Raw genomic sequence first — 21,033 nt, forward strand, 5'->3', positions numbered from 1 at the left:
TACCCTGGGAGTTGCGAGGTCAGCCACTGCCTATGCCCTGCCTAGGGCTACCCAGCAAGAGCTGTGGTGATCTGCAGATGGCTGCTTTCTGATGGGCTTGGAGGTGCCCAGGAAAGACCAAGCTGTGAACCAAAGCCACTTGCTGCTAGTGCTGGGCCTTTTGCCACTTAGCAAGAGGTACAGGGTACACAGAGGCCAGATGCTGCCTGTTTGAGAGATTTTAGGAAAGTCTGACACATGAGGAAATAGAGGCTATTTGTATGGAAAGACCACTAGAAATGGTTTGGATGGGCCTATGAGTGTGGTGGGGCAGGGTCTCAGGGAATCACCAGGGCTGAGCAAACAGTATGAGCCAGCTTGATGGAGACTCAGATATGGCGCCCACCTGATGGCTCTGTGTGGAGGAGGGTCTCAGAAATAGAACATTGGCTGCTGCCAGCGCTTTTGTCTGGTGGAAAGCTGCTTCCAAGCTCTTGCCCTGATTATAGACAATTCTGTTCATCCCTATATGTCCCTGGTTCCTTTCAAGCTGCTAGACAAGCACTGGAGCTTAGAGGAGTGTTTCTGAGCAAGCCGCATGTGGGCCCTTTAAAAAGAATGCCTGGGACTCCAGAAGCCCTCTGTTTCCCTCAGCCAGAATGCCCACATCTCTCCCCTTAGTTTTTACAGCCAGAAGTTATGGGACTTCTCTTTCTGGCTCTGTAGCTCTGAGCTTGGAGGTCTCATGTGGGGCTGGGACCCCTCTCTCCTCAGCGGGGACCTTTGCAGCTGAGATATCCCTCCCAATTTTTGTCCTCCACTGGTGGGTGTGAGAATTGGCTGTTGTACCCCTCCAGCCAGTTTTAGTGTGGCTTCCTCTTTCAGTCCCTAGTTGTAGGACTTACTTTCAGCTAGATTTTAGCTGTTTCTGAATGATGGTTGTTTTGATGTTTATTTTTAATTTTGATGTGATTATGGGAGGATTGAGTACCACATTTACCTATTCAGCTATCTTGACCAGAAGTCCCAAATAAAATATTCTAACGCTTACTTTTGATAGAATAGGGAGTTGATATTTGTACCTCATTTTTAGGTATTTGCATTACCAATATATTTAAGAAAAGGAATAATGGCATGTCTTAGAACTACTACAGTAGATGAGCATAAAAGTGGGACTAATAAAACAGTTTCAACATTTTTTCTGAAAGCTTTATTCATATCCCTCTGGGAGTCAAGAAAGCATAGTGTATGCACTGATATTCCTGAATATTTTCTGTGTCTATATGGCTGGAATTTTTAGAAAATGTCATTGTTTGAAAAATTATCTTGAGTATAAAATGTCATTGTAGTGCTCTAGCCAGGTGGCTCAGTTGGTTGGAGCATCCTGTCATGCACCAAAAGGTTGCGAGTTCAATTCCTGTTCAGGGTGCATATGGGAGGCAATTGATAAATGTTTCTCTCTCACATTGATGTTTCTCTCTCTCCCTCCTCCCTCCCTCCCTCCCCCCCTTTCTCCCCCTCCTTCCCTCCCTCCCACCATCTCTCTCCCTCTCTTGCTAAAAATCAATAAGAAAGCATATCCTCTGGTGAGGATTCAAAAAGAAAATCATAGTAATGCCATTATGTCACCAAAATTTCAAAAACTGTAGATACAATGAGTTATTGCATTTAATTACTTTAGTCCATGATTTATGAAAGTAGCCTAAATATGCATGTGTGAGTGAATGCACACACACATATCATAATTTCATAGATGATTTTATTTTTTCATAGATGATTTTAATGATGATTACTACACCAAACAGGGAATTAACCCTGCAGTTACATAGTAAGGTAATTTTCTAGTATATGTAGAAGTGAAGAATAAGGATTGTTAAGCAGTGATAAGATTGTTATTCAAAACAATGGAGCAGCCCGGCTGGCCAGGCTCAGAGGTTGCGAATTGACCCATGAACCAGGAGGTCACCATTTGGTTCCTGGGCAGGGCACAGTCCCAGGGTGGGCGTGCAGGAGGCAGCTGATTGAAGATTCTCTCTCATCATTGATGTTTCTATCTCTCTCTCTCTCCCTTCCTCTCTCTGAAACCAATAACAAGAAAAGCAAACATATTTCAAAACAATGAAGCAAATGAAGTTTTGACAGCAAAGCATGATGAATGTAAATATGGTTTTCAATATATTCAGGTCTTTTAGATTTTTTTTTAATTTAGGCAAAATCTATTAATGTTCAATCCTATATCTGATTACATAAAATTTATGAAATGTTGAGGATATGAGAATATATGAGGATATGAGAGTATATTGTTTCTGTCAAAATTGTCATTAAGGCTAATTCTCTAATCAGGACAATTTTTTTTTAATCCTAGAAAAAAAATAGAACTAGAGTGAAGAGGATGCAATATTGATTACTAACAGAAAAAATAATAAATATCTTTAAAAGTAAGAATGAAGCAATTGTAGCTACCAAAAGTAGCAAACTAATAAGAGAGAAGAAAGGACACATAGATTCAGAATTCTAATAGGCTTTTATTCACTCCTCAAATTCAATCTCACCTTTTATTTTTATTTTATTTTTTAAAAATAATTTTTTATTGATTTTAGAGAGGAAGAGAGAGGGAGAGAGAGATAGAAACATCAATGATGAGAGAGAATCACTGATCAGCTACCTCCTGCATGCCCCCTACTGGGAATTGAGCCCACAACCAGGCATGTGCCCTTCACCAGAATAGAACCTGGTACCCTTCAGTCTGCAGACCGACGCTCTTTCCACTGAGCCAAACTGGCTAGGGCTCACCTTTTATTGATGGAATGAAATAGAAGTGACAGTGCCTGAATTATAAGCCCAGAGTGAAAGGGGCTTTGTGTCTTCTGCACTTGTGCTCTTAGAGCATGGCAGCCATGTGATCAAGCCCAGGTAATCCTGTAAGATGCTAAGAAATGATGAAAGAAATGATGAAAGACTGAGGCAACTCCTCCCCGTTGAGGGCATCGTAAACCTGCCAGGCAGCTGACTGAGAGAACATGAGAGTGTCTGACTGACACCACAGAACTGTTCACTTGTGTCCTACCCAAATGGCCATACTACAACATTGTGGATATGTAAATGCTTCTTCTTTAAACCACTAAATTTTGTTGTTTGTTGTTGTTGTTGTTGTTATGCCACAAATTCTAACTGACCAAAAAAAATGTGGTATTATGGTTAGGGTGATACCATAAAAAAAACACCCTGCAATATGTGGAATTGGCTTTGGGGCTGAGCTATAGGCAGATGTGGGAAAAGAAACAGAAAAACTCTTAGAAAAATAGTGAGCTATCAGTTAGTGGAGCCTGGAAAAGTGGTGAGAAAGTTGCTATAGCAGGTGGAAAAATTATTAACCTTGATATTTTAATTAATGTTGACAAATGATAAACAATTTATGTTCACTGCATTTGGACATAAATTATTTAGGTTTTCCAAATGGTGAAGTAGAAAACCCCAAGCTCCTGTTTCTCCACAGAAGCTTTGAAAAACAGAAACTGTCAGGACTAGGTCAGAATCACAGAGAACAAATATTTATAGAAATGAAGAGAATATTGAATCAAAAAAGGGAACTTGATAATGATAGGAAAACTTTGTGGTGTTTCTATTTAGTCTTTCTCCATGGTCCTAAAGGCAGCAATCCGCATTCCCAGTGTGGTACCCTGGAACCTGATTTCGGAGGGGAAAGCAGATTTTATTCCGAAATTTTTGTGTTCATGTACTCTAACCTTTCTGAGGCTACATAAAGGACTGTTAGAAGGTGCTCATCTTTGTTATGCTTAACTCAGAATTTGCTCCTCCTGGGATAAAGGTGGGAATTGCATGAAAATAATATAAGGTGAATGGAAACTCAGAGCTGCCTGAAGCAAAATAATACAGTGGAGATATACAGCAGACCATCTAAGGCCAGGCAGAAAAGCTTGGAGAGATAGTTTCTTTGGGAAATCAGAGCATTCAAAAATGCTTATGTATACTGTGGAATGCCATGTACATGCCCAGGGAAAGACATACAGTATGCTCAGAAAAGATCTGATAAAGTATTTATGATATTCTGAGAACACCCTATAAGAAATGCTACATGTAGAGCAGCTGAAAAATAATGGCCATGGAGTGAGGAATTAACTTTCCATCACTATGCAAGTCTTAATGTATAGAAACATTTTTTAATTATAAACATGTAAATACGTGTTTTGCATCTATAATGGATATCTTTTATATGGGAAATTTGGACTATCTTCAGGGCTCATAAACAAGGAGAAAGAGGAAATAAAAAAATTTATATGGGACCTATATCTAATATCTCTCAGGATGGATCTTGCTAGATCTTTATAGCTTAAAGTTCGGCCTATAATTAGCTCATAAGTAAAACAAGAGCAAAATTCTGTAATTAAAACAAATGGTGGCAGATTTAAAAAAAGACACTGTTTATAGGAAGACCTCTTGAAATGTGAAGAGACTCTTCGACTGATCTCAAATGTTAACTGGGGTATAGAAACCTCATGAAATCTGAACTGATTGGGACCCTCTGGATGGACAAATTTACTGCTTCAGCTATTAACAATCAATAATGAACAATAAAAATGAAAAACTGATCAATAGAAGACAGTGATGATACTTTCATTCTGAGCCTTGTTACTCACAGATTAAATGAAGGATAATAAATATCTCATGAGTATCCCCACATAAAGTTTTGAGAAACAAAACTTCACAGTCAAAACTCATAAAATACAGAAGGAAATCATCTTCCATGACATGAGCAAAATTCATCAGAAAGACAACCTAGAAAATAGCTTCACAAAGGCCACATGTATTAGAAGCATTGATCTAAAAAATAAAAGAATAAAAGAAATTTTGTATTAAAAACTAATGACTATAGTATTTAAAGTAATTTCTCAAAATTAAAACCTAAAATTTGAAGTTAGAAACTACATAATGTGCAAACATAGTAAAAATTAAATATTAAAAACTGTATGCTCATTAACATTAAGCACAGATAAAGAGAGATTAGCTGAACTGGAATATATAATTAAATAAAAATAAGCAGATTGATATGCAGAGAGAAAAAGATGAAAAAAATGAAAAATTTTAAGAGACAAAAAATGGAGTGAGTTCTAATTGCACAATCAGAAGGAGAGAATGGAGAAGAGGATAATTGGCAGGCAGGTAGAAAAGTTAGACATGTAAGATCTAAAAATATTGCAAGATTGATAAACAATACAAATTATCTAAGTTAGAAAAACACAATATAGAAGGGAGAGAGACAGAGAGAGAAAGAGAGAGCGAGAGAGGTAATGGAAGAGAGAGACACATCTAAATACCTTCAGTAAAACTAGAAAAACAAAGACAAGAAGAGCACTAAAGCATGAAAGGAAAAAAATGTGGATGACCTAACATGGGGTAATAATTAGACTGACAGAGGACTTCTTAAAGGAAAATAGAACAGAAGACTTGGAAATAATATTTTCAAAATGGTGGAAAACAATGTGAAACAGCTATATCCAGTGAAACTAATTTTTTAAAGAACAACACTGAATAATGATCTTTTTAAAAATGCACATATTGAGAGTAAACTAGCAATTACATAAAAAATATTAAGTTCAAGAAGAAAGGATATAATGCAAGAAGGTCAGAGAGGCTGAATACTAACTTTCTAAAACAAAATATTATTTATAATTTATGGCATAAAATATATAATAAAAATAACACGTAAGTTGATAGAGAATGACTGGAGTTAAGAGTTTTGGAGTTAACCTTGCACTGGTTAAATTAAATATATACATTTTTATTTTCACTATAAAATGAAATAATAGTAATCAAACTTTTTTCTCAGTAAAGGGAAAAGGCAAGAAAGCAGAGCAATAAGAAACAGAAATTGAGACAGACAATGCAGAAAACAACGGTAGATATGGTCCAGATGTAATGTTAATTATGAATTAGGTAAATTCATAAAACGCTCACATTGCAAGATAAATGCTCTGACACTCTATTTACTGTACCCTCTGTTTGCAAGATATGACAGCTTCTGTATACGCTGTCGATGAGATAGTCTGGCTTTCCCAATAGGCTTTCAATTGCCAGTTAATCTCTCTCATTTGCCTTATCTTTTCCTGGTGGGTCAATCTAGTTTAGCAATAGCCTCCTGAGTCCATTGTCTGCATTTTTAATTTTCTGTTACTGGATGACAGTACTACCACAAATTTAGCATGTTGTTTAATTTTTTTATCCATTGATTTTACAGAGAGAGGGAGAAAGAGAGAGAGAGAGAGAGAGAGAGAGAGAGGGGGGGGGGAGGGAGGGGGAGGGAGGGAGGGAGGGAGGGAGAAAGAGAGGGAGAGAGAGAGAGAGGGAGAGAGAGAGAGAGAGAGAGAGAGAGAGAGAGTCTGCTGTTTCACTTACCTATGCATTCATGGGTTGATTCCTGTAATGTGTTGCTTGGGGATCAAACCTGCAACCTTGGAGTATTAGAATGATGCTCTAACTAACTGAACTACCCAGCCAAGGCATTGCATGTAGTTTGAAGTGACAATTGATTATCTTACAGTTTGTGTGAGTCAGGAATCCAGGCATGGCTTTGCTGGGCCCTCTGTTTAGGATGTTCTAGGGTTGAAATCAAGATACAGGCTGGGCTGCAATTTCATCTGGAGGCTTGGTTGGGGCAGGATCTTGTCTGTTAGCAGTATTCAGTTCCAGATGTAGTGAGAACTTTGCTTCAGATGTGTTTACTGTTTCTCTGCTGGAGATTGCCCTCAGTTCCTAGAGGTCGTCATCAGGCCTTGCCATATGGGTTTCCCTAATGGTGTGATTGCTTTTTCACAGTGACAGGAAGAGAAACACTGGCAAGGTGGGAGCTAAAACCTTATGTGACTTAACCATAATAATATATATGTGATCATGTACAGATTATAACTTTTGACGTATTCTGTTGATCAGAAGCAAGTGGAAGGTCCCACTTACACTCCAGGGGAGGGGATAACACAAGAGCATGAACAATGGAATGTAGAGATACTGATGGCCACTCCAAAAGTGTGTCCACTGAAGTTTACATATTTACTTTTTAATTTACAGTTTCAAAATAGTTTGTGCATTGCATTAGATTATGCATACCCTTTCACTGGTATAGCACAATATTCTAATTCATCGCTTTTTAAAGTTTTAACAGTTGTACTGCTACCTTGTCTCAGTGTCTGTAAGTGCTTCATTAACACCAGTGATGGGGGCTTTGCTGCCAGGCAGAGTTGAGTGATTAAATTCCAAAAAACCTTCCTATTGCCTGTGCGCGCCAACACTCCTGGCACCAACATTTGATTTTCCTGGGAAGCAGTTTCTGAAATGAAAATCAGAGTGGGTGATGTTTTTGTTTTTATTTATTCATTTTTTTAAATATAATTCTTTATTGTTGAAAGTATTACATATGTTTAATTTTTCCCCCCATTAACTCTCCCCAGCCCACCCCCTCCCCCTCCCCAGGTCCTCACCTCCCCATTGTCTGTGTCCATGGGCCATGCATATATGCATACAGGGCCTTAGTTGATTACCTCCCATCCACCCACCCTTCCCAGCCTTCCCTCTGAGATTCCACACTCTGTTCCATGCTTCCAGTCTCTGGATACACTCCATTCATCAGTTTATTTTGTTACTTAGATTCCACATATGAGTGTGATCATGTGATACTTAAAATTTTCTGACTGCCTTATTTCACTTAGCATGATACTCTCAGGTCCCTCCATGCTGTCTCAAAGGGTACGAGATTATTTTTATTTTACTACTGCATAGTATTCCATGGTATAAATGTACCACAGCTTTTTTATCCACTCATCTACTGATGGGCACTTGGACTGTTTCCAGATCTTAGCTATTGTAAATTGTATTGCTATGAACATAAGGGTGCATACATTCTTTCATTCTGTTTTTCCATCAGCAGTGAACTAGGGTTCCTTTTTCTCCACATTCGCTGATTTGCAAATGTTGTACCAGCCTTGCTTCCCTGGAATACATCCCACTTGGTTATGGTGTATGATCTTTCTAATGTTATGCTGAATCTGATTTGCTATATTTTGTTGAGCATTTTAGCATCTATGTTCATCAGGGATATTGGCCTATAATTCTCTTTCTTTGTAGTGTCTATATCTGGTTTTGGGATTAGGATAATACAGGCAAGAGCTTGGAAGTATTCCTCCCTCTTGGATTTTTTTAATGGTTTGAGGAGTATAGTTCTTTGAATGTTTGGTAAAACTCCCCTGTGAAGCCATCCGGACCTGGGCTTTTGTTTGACAGGTGTTTTTTTGTTTTTTTTTGTTACTGCCTTGATTTCTTCAGTTGTTATTGGCCTATTCAGATTTTGTGATTCTTCCTGATTAAGTTTTGGGAGATTGTATTTTTCTAGGAATTTATCCTTTTCATCCATATTGTACAGCTTGTTGGCGTATAGTGTTCATAGTATTTCCTTACAATCCTTTGTATTTCTGTGTTGTCAGAAGTTACTTCTTCACTTTTGTTTCTGATTTTATTTATTTGGTTCTTCTTTCTTTGTTTCTTGATGAGTCTGGCTAGTGGTTCATCAATTTTGTTTATCCTTTCAAAGAACCAGCTCTTGGTTTCATTGATGTTTTCTATTGTGTGTGTTTTTTTGTTTGTTTGTTTGTTTGTTTAGTCTCGATGTTATTTATTTCTTGTCTAGTCTTTTATTTCCTTCCTTCTACATACTCTGGGATTTCCTTTCTAATTGTTTACATTGTAGTGTTAGGTAGTTTATTATTCAGGTGTGGGATTTTTTTGTTTTGTTTTGTGTGTGTGTGTGTGTATGTGTGTGTGTGTGTGTATGTGTGTGTGTGTGTGTTTAACTTGTCCCTGGGATGGTATGATTTTAGGTGATGCCACTTCCTGAAGCTGAGTTAATCCCTGCAGATGCTGGACACCGAGGCTAAAGTACTCCTAGCAACAGTTGCTTCTATGAAGAGAGGTTTGGGTGGGCCATCTCCTGTCTGAAACCACTACCTCCCCTCTATTCCACCAGCTACTGGGTCTATTGGCTTCTGACAGCTCCAGAGCTCTCACCTCCTGGGAAATTTCCCCGTCTAAAGGAACATGCCTTGCCCAAGTTTATGCCTGGGGGCAACCTGTAGCAAATATCTGATTCATTTTGGTTCAGGAAGGTAAAGGACGGCCCTAAAGCTTCTATTGGGACAAGTCTGAAGACCCATTCTAATTTCAGATTTCTCCTTGGGATGGTCTGAAGCCTCTGTTGCCTGGAAGAGTCCAACTGCTCCCTGCCTATTTCTTCATATATGTTATTCCCAAGAGAACACTACCAAAAACAAACGGAAAAGTAAGCAAAACAAGCAAATTTGTGTATTCAGAGTTTGTGTCTATTTCCAGGGAACTTGAGCTAAAACACTTGACTTCTGATAACTTTTGAATTTTCTGCGATTTCTCAGAGATTATAAGCAGTGGTTCTAATACCATGATTTTAACATGGTCTATTTTGATATTCCTTCCTACTGGCTGGGAAACCTCTTTGTATATATCAATAATTTCTCCTTATTTGACAAATTAATAATTTTGACACACCTCTGGATTTTGTCCTCAGCCCTCTTCTCTCTTCTATTTTTATATTTGTTTATGAATAATCCATATATTGAAGACTTCCAACTGCTGTATATACCATCATGCTCCCTACGTTCCAGCCCCCTATATGCTACTGCTTGACAATTCTACTTGGATCTCTTAGTAGACATTTTAAACAGAACATGCTCAAAACATTACATATGGCTTCCTCACCACTGTTGTGCGTCAATAAAACTGTTTCATTTACAGTATTACTCATCTCAGTAAATGTCATCACGATGGCTCTACTTTTTCACACCAAAACCAAGTTTGTTATCTTTTATTTCTCCTGTTTTCTTTATTGTCTACATGCAATTCACTTGGAAGTATTGTCAGCCATATCTCTATAATGTAAATATCAATTCTACAGCTACTGTCATTATCTTTATTCTAGAAGTCTGGCTAAAGATTTTAATTGCTCTTTATACATCCACTCATTTCCACCAAGAGTATATATATATTTTCTTTTATAATGGGAGCCAATTTGATGTTTTTTTTAAAATGATGAATGGTATCTCTCACTCTCATGCTTACCACTTCAATTATTTCTTCTTCACCTTTGAGTAAAAATCACATTTCTTATCACAGCTAACACAGCCCTAAATTATCTACACAACTGTCAGATTCACAAGCCATGTCTCTTACCTTCAAGGCTAACTGTATATTCAACTTGGAGTCTGTGCAGAGACTGATAACAGAATCTCGGCATCCATCCTTCCCTTCCTCTTTTCTCTGATATAACCACCTGAATTGTAGCTGTATCAGTCTGGCAGCTGCAGACTATACTTGCAATCTCTTTATTGAATTGTGACCAATGTAGTCCAATGTAATGTGAAGAGAGGTAATCTATTTCCCTTTCATGTCATTTCCATGAATATTGCTGCTCTGTGCTCTCTCTTTTACCCTTTACTAGTATACTTGCCATGAAATGGCGAGAACTGCAACAACCTTGGTAGCCTGACCATGACCAAGTCACACAGGGAGGCCTAGGCCACAATCTTGGAGTAGTTTTGAGAGAAATTAATTTCTTATTTAAGCCACTGTGTAAAGTATATTTTCCCCCTAAAACATTTTTTATTTCCCCAAATTTTGCATGACTCTGTCCTTTTAATCACTTACGTAGATGATCCAATGTCCTCTTAAATGATGATATAGTGGTTTTATTTTATTTTACTCTGAGAGAGGAAATATCATCTGCCTTATTCACCACTGTTGACTTAGCAGTTTCAGACCCAGAGTAGATACTCATTAATTTTTTTTTAATGTGGTTAGACAGTGACTGTCTTTAATTTGATGTCTTCTTAACTTAAAGTAAATAAATTACGTGGTAATTTAAATAGTAAATTATGTTTTGATTTTTTTTCTTTTCTTTATAGCCAAGTATTGACACAGTGTTTTGAAACAATTATCTGAAGTGAGATTATGATTTGTTCTGTGCATAAATTGCTAGAAATATTTAAATACATAAAAGGTAATATAGTAGATGAAAAGAGTAAAACAAAATAGACACTTAATAGACTTTACCATTTTTAAAAGTAACAACATATTTTTATATTAGATCTCTCAATACTTGTGTACAGTTTCAAATGTACTAAAATTATGGAAAAATATTTATGTGGATAACTTTACTATGAGGAAGTGTCCTAACAATAATTCAGGGTCTATCTCTTTTTCTCTGGGACCTTAATAAGGAAGTTTTCATTCTGCCAGAGGAAGCAGAATAAAATGTTCCCCTGTTTACCATCATGGAGAAAAAAGAATAGCCTATCAGAGAATATGGATAATAGCAAAGATATTATAGCCAGAAAATCAAACACAAATTAATGAAAAGCTCCAGCACCTGAGGGTCAATCCTATCTATACTAATAAAAGGGTAATATGCTAATTAGACTGGGAGACCTTCTGGGAGACCTTCCTGACATCCTTCTGGACAAAGCCATGTTGGCGGGGCCCAGGCAGAGGCAGTTAGGAGCGAGCAGGTTGGCAGGGGGTGTAGTTGGGAGTGAGCAGATAAGCAGGGGGGGGGGGCAGTTAGGGGTGATCAGACCAGCATGCAGGTGATTAGGTGTGATCAGGCAGGCAGGCAGGTGAGCGGTTAGGAGCCAGTGGGTCCCGGATTGCGAGAGAGATGTATGACTGTTGTGGGATTGGGCCTAAACCGACAGTCAGACATCCCCTGAGGGGGATGGAAAGTGTGGAAAGTGTGCAGGCTGGGCTGAGGGACACCCTGCCCCCTGTGCACAAGTTTCGTGCACTGGGCCACTAATCCTATATAATAAAAGCCAAATATGCTAAGTGTTCAGTCGGGCGTTCACCCAGTCAAAGCATAATATGCTAATGATATGCTAAGGCTGCTCAACTGCTTGTTATGACGTGCACTGACCACCAGGGGGCAGTCCCTCTGACTGGTAGGTTAGCTTGCTGCTGGGGGTCTGGCCAGCTGGGACTGAGCGAGACAGGCCGGACATGCCCTGGAGCCCTCCCACGTTCCCTCCCCGGCTGGCCAACCTCCTGCACACATCCCCAACCCCAATTGTGCACAGGTGGGGTCCCTCGGCCTGGCCTGCACCCTCTCGCAATTCGGGACCCCTTGGGGCATGTCGGAGAGCTGGTTTTGCCCGATCCCACAGGCCAGGCTGAGGGACCCCACTGGTGCATGAATTCGTGCACTGGGCCTCTAGTTATCTAATAAATTGTTCAGTAAATATTTTTTGAAAGCATAACAGAGAAAAAGAAATCCTCCTTTATAAATCAACCAAGAACCTTGTATGCATACATGCATGGCCCATGGCCACATGGCAGGGGGTGGAGGCAGGCTGGAGAGGTTAATGGAGGCAAATAGGGAACATGTAATACTTTCAAACATAAAGAATTATTTTTAAAAAACACATAGTTTGCAAGAAGGATTTGATGAGATAATTGTAGAACTAACATTGTACAATTTGTTCATATTGTATAAGTCCTATAAATAGCCTGTTATGTAGTAAGTTCCCAGTAAATATTTGTTGAATGATAGATGACCTTTCATATATACATTGCATACAAAAGAAGTCAATAAAATATTATAGCATATCAAAAGAGATTATCTATGAGTTATTGGGTTATTCATTTTAATTGGATTTTATAATACTTTTTTTAAAATTTGACAATTTATATGGATTAATCAAACCTCATTAACATTAAATGTACTCTAGCTCTAGCCAGTTTGGCTCAGTGGATAGAGCATCGGCCCATGGACTGAAGAATCCTAGGTTTGATTCCAGTCAATTGCATGTACCTCAGTTGCAGGCATGATCCCTGGCCCTGGTTGGGGTCATGAGGGAGGCAACCAGTCGATATGAGACACATGGATGTTTCTCTCTCTGTCCCTCAAAATCAATGGAAAATCCTTGGGTGAGGATTAACAACAACAAATAATAATAATAATAAAAGTAATCTAGAGGTACTAACCCAGGAATTAGTACAGTTTTTCTGTAAAGAGAAAGAGGTAAATATTTGAAGTTGTTGGAACTTTTGATCTGTGTTACAACTGCTCAGCTCTGGTGTGGTAACATGGAAGTAGTCAGAAATGGAAGAGTATGGCTGTGAGCCTGTCACCTTCCACTAAAAAGCACGTGTAGACCAGGAAGGTTTGTTTTGTCCTTTGCATTTTACCTGCTTTATTGAGGTACTAAAGGCCCGATGCACGAGATTCATGCAAGAGTAGGCTTTCCTTCCCCCAGCTGCCAGCACCAGCTTCCCTCTGGCACCCGGGACCCAGGCTGGCTTCGCTCCAGCTACCAGCAGGCACCCAGGACCTGGGCTTCCCTCTGGCCCCAGCTTTGTCCAGAATGACGTCTGGAATGACATCCAGAAGGACATCCGGTCTAATTAGCATATTACCCTTTTATTATTATAGATAATCGACATATAAAATTGTGATGGTTTGATACATACGAAGTGTGAAAAATGATTAGTTAACACATCCATCACCTCACATAATTAGTTTATGTGTGTGTGGTGAAGACATCTAAGATCTATTCTGTTAGCAGCTTTAAAGTGTACAATGCAATATTAACTACTAGAGGCCCAATGCACAAAATTCGTGCAAGGGGCTTGGCCCTCATAGCCGCGGTGGCTTGCCTCAGCTGTCGCAGCCCCAGCTTCGTCCGGAAGGTCATCTGAAAGGACGACTGGCTGTCCGGTCTAATTAGCATATTATGCTTTTATTATTATAGATAATTATACTGAACCCAGATTTGGCTGCCTGCTGCTGTAGAAGCCAATAATCGACAGGCAAGTGCTTGTATAGGAAAGTTAGTGTAGCTTGAGAGGACGTGGACTCATGTTGCAAATGTTAACTTCTGAGTGCAGGCAGGGCATTTTTGTTTGTTTGTTTAATTTATTTTATTGTTGAAAATATTACAGATGTCTCCTATTGGCGCCCCCCCCCCCCATTCACCTTACACCTCACCCCAGGCCTTCACCTGTCAATTGTCTGTGTCCACGGGCTATCATATTCTAATGTAGAAAAATCCTGGGTCATAACGTCCAGTAACCGAGGCTCGACCAACCAGAAGTCAGTCCTGCAGTCAGCTCTGGGTTGCCACGGCAACACAACACTGACTACTTCTGCGGTGCCCCAAAACTGCTGAGGGGGCTGTGAGTCAGGGCCAGAGAGAGGCCTGAAGAGAGAACCAGGGACTGATCCGTTGCCTCTGTGGCAGCAGGCAGGCAGAGGCAGTTAGGGGTGATCAAGCAGGCAGACAGGTGAGCGGTTAGGAGGCAGTGGTCCCAGATTGCGAGAGGGATGTCTGACTGCTGGTTTAGGCCCAATCCCTGATTGGAGAGGGTGCAGGCTGGCCTGAGGGAACCCCCCCTCTGTGCACGAATTTCGTGCACCGGGCCACTAGTATGCTTATAAATTCTTTGGTTAATCTCTTCCCATCCTCCTTCCCACCTTCCCTCTGAGGTCTGTCCATCTGTTTTATGCTTCCAGACAGGGGTTTTATGAGTGGGAAGGGGAAGACAGAACAAAGGGAACCAGAGGGAAAGAGAGGCTTTGGGGCTCTCTGTTGAGGGTGATACATGCCCATCAGCACAGTCTGCTCCAATCACCATCTGAGAGCCTGTTAAATGATGGTCAGGTGTTCGTCAGTTGAAGGTGAACAGATCTGGAGCCTAAATGCCTGAAGGCTGGAGTCTGCTCCTTTGAGGTTAGCTCCCAGAATCCTTTAAGCAAACAGGCTACCGTATTTTCCAGCATATAAGACAACTTTTTAACCCAGGAAAAGCTTCTATACGCCCAGTTGTCTTATACACCGGAAAATATGGTATTTATCTGTAGTTACATGTGCTTTTATAAGACATCACTTAGAATTAATATTAACAGAATGGTTGGATGGGTTCCATAGTTAGCATGCTGAATATTAGATCCTCAGAACCTATTTATCTTATAACTGAAGTTTATACCATTTGACCAACATCTCCCAGTACTCCCATTCTACACTCTGTTTCCATGAATTTGGCTTTTTTTAGATCCATATGTAAGTGATATCACACACTATTTGTCTTTCTCTCTCTGACTTATGCCACTTAGCATAATGCCTTCAAGGTCGATTCATATTATTGCAACTGGCAGGATTCCGCTTTTATGTTATTTTTATTCTATTATTATGTTTTTAAATTTATCTTTATTGTTGAAAGTATTATAGGTGTTCCCTTCCCCCCCACCCCATTGGCCCCTTCTAGCCTGCATCCCCCATCCCCCACCACCCCAGGCCTTTACCACACTGTTGTCTGTGTCCACAGATTATGCATATATGCATATAAATTCTTTGGTTGATCTCTTCCTACCCACACACCCACCCCTGCCTTCACTCTGATATTCCAGTCTGTTCCATGTTTCTATATATCTGGATCTATTTTGTTCATCAGTTTATTTTGTTCTTTAGATTCCACATATGAGAGAGAGAGAGAGAGGTGATATAGAAACATCAGTCAGTTGCCTCCCATACTCACCTCAACCAGGGATTGAACCTGCAACCTACGATGTGCCCTGACCTAAATTGAACCCACAATCTTTGTTGTACAGGCCAACACTCCAACCAACTGAGCCACCCAGCCAGGGAAGGGTTCTTCTTGTTTTAAGGCTGAAAAATATTTTATTGTATGTATGCCATGTTTTTTAAACCCATTTATCTATTCTTTTAAAAATATATTTTATTGATTTTTTACAGACAGGAAAGGAGAGGGATATAGAGTTAGAAACATCGATCAGCTGCCTCCTGCACACCCCCCACCGGGGATGTGCCCGCAACCAAGGTACATGACCCTGACCGCAATTGAACCCGGGACCTTTCAGTCCGCAGGTTGATGCTCTATCTACTGAGCAAAACCGGTTTTGGCCCATTTATCTATTGATGAATACTTAGCTTATTTCCATATCTTGGCTATTGTGAATAATGCTACAGTAAACATGCAAATGCAGATACCTCTTTGATATCCTGTTTTTATTCCCTTTGAATATATAAACAAATGTGGGATTGTTGGATCATATAGTAGTTCTATTTTAAATTCATTCAGAAACCTCCATACTGTTTTCCAATGCGGCTGTGCCAACTTAAATTCCCACCAACAGTGCATCGCCAGCACCTTTATATCTTGTCTTTTTGATAGCAGCTGTTCTAACAGTTGTGATATCTAAGTGTAACTTTTACTTATTTTCCTGATGATTAGTATCTTTCATGTACCTTGTTGACAAATTACATATATTCTTTGGGGAAAAATGTCTACTTAAGTTATGTGCACATTTTTTTTTGATGATTTGTTATTGCTTTTGAGTTACATGAGTTCCTTATATATTTGGATAATAATCCCTTATCAGATATATATTTTGCAACTCTTTTCTCCCATTATGTAGTTTAACTCTCCATTTTGTTGTCTGTTTCTTTTTCTGGTAAAAATTTTTTAGTTTGAAATGCCCCACTTATTTTTGCTTTTTTACTTATGCTTTGGCTAGCAGATCAAAAAAATGGTTGCTTTTGTTGTGGGACTTTTCTTCTAGAAATTTTATATTCACAGCTCTTACGGTTACATCTTTAATCTAATTCAGGTTAATTATTGTGTTTTGTGAGTGTTAAGCTAGGGGTTAAATTTTATCCTTTTACATGTGAATATCCAGTTTTCCCAGCATCATTCATGGGGGCCGGGGGATATCTTTTTTTACAGTGTGTTTGCTTAGCTTTCTTGTTGAATATTAGTTGACCGTATATGCATGGGTTTGTTTCTGTGCTCTCGTATTCTTCCATTGGTGAATGTGTCTGCTTTTATGCCAGTATCATAATGTTTTGTTTATTATACATTTGTAGAATACATTGAAATTGCACATTTTATGCATTCAGCTATGTTGTTCCTTCTCCAGGTTGCTTTGGCTATTCAGGGTCCTTTGTGGCTCTATATGAATTTTATAATTGTGTTTCTGTTTCTGTGAAAAGTGCAATTGGAATTTTTATAGGGAGTGAATTTGGATTATTTTTCTTTTCTCTTCTAATTGCTCTGGCTAGGACTTTCAGCACTATGTTAAATAGAGTGGTGAGAGTGGGTACTCTGTTTTGTTCATGATTTTAGAATACAATCTTTTAGCCGAACCCAGTTTGGCTCAGTAGATAGAGCGTCAGCCTGCGGACTGAAGGGTCCCAGGTTCAATTCCGGTCAAGGGCACGTACCTTGGTTGCGGGCACATCCCAGTAGGGGGCATGCAGGAGGCAGCTGATCGATGTTTCTCTCTCATCGATGTTTCTAACTATCTCCCTTCCTCTCTGTAAAAAATCAATAAAATATATATTTTTTAAAAAATAATACAAGCTTTTAGCTTTTTGCAAGTATTATTTTAGCCCTGGGTTTGTCATATATGGCCTTTATTATGTTGAGGTATGTTTTCACTCAACTTGGTGAGAACTTTTATCATGAATCTATGTTGAATTTTGTCAAATATATTTTTCCTGTATCCATGGAGATGATCCTGTGATTTTGTCCTTTTATTCTATTAATGTGATGTATTATGTTTATTGATTTGTTTATATTAAACTGTTCTTGCTTCCCAGGGATAAAACCATTAGGTCATTGTGTATGATCTTTTCAATATGCAATTGAATAAGGTTTGCTAATATTTTGCCGAGAATTCTTAATCTATATTCATCAGGGATGTTGGACTGTGGTTTCCTTTGATAATAGGCCTCTATTTTGGTGGTGGTGTTGTTTTTTTCTTTCTTATTGATGAAACAGAGAGAGAGAGAGAGAGAGAGAGAGAGAGAGAGAGAGAGAGAGAGACCGACCGACCGACCGACCTATTTGTTTTCCCATTTACTTATGTGTTGATTGGTTGATTCTTGTATGTGACCTGACCAGGAATCAAACACATATCCTTGGCATATCAGGAGGACATTCTAACCAACTGAGCTACTAGGCCAGGGCTCCACTTTGGCTTTTTGAAATTATTTGAGAAGTATTGACATTAATTATTTCTTAAATGTTTGTTGAATTTACCAGTGAAACCATCTGGTTTTGGGCTTTTCTTTCTTAGGAGAATTTCCATTAATGATTCAATCTTATTTGTCATTATTGGTTTGTTCAAATTTTCTATTTCTTTATGATTCAGTCTGGGTTAGTTATATATTTATAAGAATTTACCCATTACCTTTCATGTTATCTATTTTTTGAATATTTAACTGTTCATACTAGTATGTGTTTCTGTGGTATCATTTGTAATGTCTCCTCTTTCATTTATTATTTTGTTTGAGTTCTTTCTGTGTGTTTTTTTTTGGTTAGTCCTCCTAAAGATTTGCCAATTTTGCTTATCATTTCAAAAATCAATTCTTAGTTTCATTGAGTTTTTCTATTGTCTTTTAAGTCTCTATTTTTTGCCCTAATTTTTGTTATTTCCTCCCTTAGCCCCACTTGGAAATTAGTTGTTGTTGTTCTTCTTCTTTTTCTAATTCCTTAAGGTACAAAGTTAGGTTGTTTATTTGAGGTTGTTTTAAGTAGAAATTTATTGATATGACCCTTCCTCTTTATGCTGCTTTTTCTGAATCCTATAAGTTTTGGTATGCTGTGTATTTTTTTGTTTGTCTTAAGATACTTTTTTATTTTATTTTTCAGTTTCTTTGTTGACCCATAAGTTGCTCTGAAGTGTGTTGTTTCATATACATGTATTTGTGAATTTATTAGTTTTCATCCTATCATTATTTCTAGTTTCATGCTGTGTAGTGGAATGTTGTGAATATGTCTATTAGGTTCATTTGGTTTAACACAGTTCAAGTCCAATATTTTCTTATTAATTTTCTGTCTGGATAATTTATCCAGTGTTGAAAGTAGGACATTGAAGTCCTGTACAATTTTATTACTATCTGTTTTTCTCTTTGTTTATGTTAAGTTTGCTTTGAAAATGTGGGTACTGCCGAAACCGGTTTGGCTCAGTGGATAGAGCATCGGCCTGTGGACTCAAGGGTCCCAGGTTTGATTCCTGTCAAGGGCATGTACCTTGGTTGCGGGCACATCCCCAGTACAGGGTGTGCAAGAGGCAGCTGATCGATGTTTCTCTCTCATCGATGTTTCTAACTCACTATCCCTCTCTCTTCCTCTCTGTAAAAAAATCAATAAAATATATTAAATAATAATAATAATAATAAATAAATAAAAATGTGGGTACTCTGTTCTCTGGGTGAAAGAAGTGAAGGGACTGAGAAGTACAGATTAGTAGTTACAAAATAGTCATGGGGATGTAAAGTACAGCATAGGAAACATAGTCACTGTTATTGTAATAAGTATGTATGATGACAGCTGGGCACTGGAACTAACGGGAATACTTTGTAAACTATATGATTGTCTAACCCAGTTGTCGGCAAACTCATTAGTCAACAGAGCGGCAAACCGCGGCTCACAAGCCGCATGTGGCTCGCGAGCCGCAGTTTGCCGACCACTGGTCTAACCACTATGGTACACACCTGAAAATAATAAAAAGTAATATTAAATGTAAGCTGTAATTGAAAAAAAACATTAATGTAAGAAAACAACAACAAATCTTAGGTGCTCTGATATTCAGTGCATATATAGTACATAATATCTTGATGAACTGACCCTTTATTATGCAGTGAACTTCTCTGTCTCTGTGACTGAATTTGACTGAAAATATAAATTATCTGATATAAGAATAGTCACTCCTGCTGTATCTTGTATAGAATATCTTTTTTGCATCCCTTCACTTTTTTGCCTAACGTGAGTATCTTGTAGGCAGCATGTTGTTGTATTCTTCACTCCAGGATTTCCGTTTAGTTATTTTTTATGGTTTTTATTTCTTCACTAAGGTTCTTATTTTGTTTATTTTTCTGAGTTTGTTTGGTTGTCTATCTGTGTTGTTTTGCATTTTATTGATTTTTTAAATAATTATTTTGGATTCTTTTTTTTTTAATTACTTTGGATTCTTTGTCAAGCAAACCATAACTCTTCATTTCTTTGGGTCTGGAATGGACCTTTAGTGTCCTTTGGTGGTGTCATATGTGCCTGATTCTTGGTGCCTATGAGCAGATGCCTCTTTCATTCTTTATAGGCTAGTTTTTTTCCGGTAAGGACCTTCTTCTACCAGTCCCTTGGACGGTTGGGATTACTTCTGGAATCACGGTCGTGCTGGGTTGGAGCTGGTTTTGAGAATGTTAATAAGTCTGCAGTGGGACTCAAGATGGGTGGTTTTGTTACCAGGAGCTCAGGCAGTTGTGGATCACGTGTGGTCCCTGTGTTGATAAGACTGTCCACAATAAATACGTTGTTCAGTAGTGGTGACAGGACAAGTGTGCACCTCATGGTCCACAGGTGTCTTTAGACAATGGGCCCATTACCAAATGTGCAGATAGGTGTGGTTCCCACCAGGTCCCTGGGAAGACTCCTGCCTGTTCACTGAATGGGTGCCTGAGTGGGTAGGACTGGCCCTGAACTTTGGCTGCGAGGAGGTGGAAATGAGCCCCTGGCTATTTTAGGTTCCACAATGAAGATTGAGTTCAGTGGATGTGGCTTTGGATGCATAGAGGGTCATGTCTTCTACCTGGTCTTTGGGTGTGTTGGACTACTCCCTAACTGTGGCTGGAGGGCCTTGGGTCAAGTATAGGGTCCTTTCAGGGTCTCCAGAGGCAGGACTGGGGGTGTGTCCTGTTGAGACCCTGTGCCAATTGGATTGCTTGCAGAGTGTGACTGTGAGGCTGAAGGTTGGACCCTTTCAGGATATATATTCCAATGGAGTTTGGCTAGCTTACCTTTGCTTGCTCCCCTGCTCCCTCTGAGAGGGGCTGCAGCCAGTTCATGGGCTACTTCATCGTCCACAGCCATGACCAAGATCTGTGTACCTCGTATCCAATATACATGCAGGCATGATTCCTCCTGGCTTTGGTGCATGGTATTCAGAGC

The sequence above is a fragment of the Eptesicus fuscus genome, chromosome 8, assembly GCF_027574615.1.
Source record: "Eptesicus fuscus isolate TK198812 chromosome 8, DD_ASM_mEF_20220401, whole genome shotgun sequence".
NCBI lineage: Eukaryota > Metazoa > Chordata > Mammalia > Chiroptera > Vespertilionidae > Eptesicus > Eptesicus fuscus.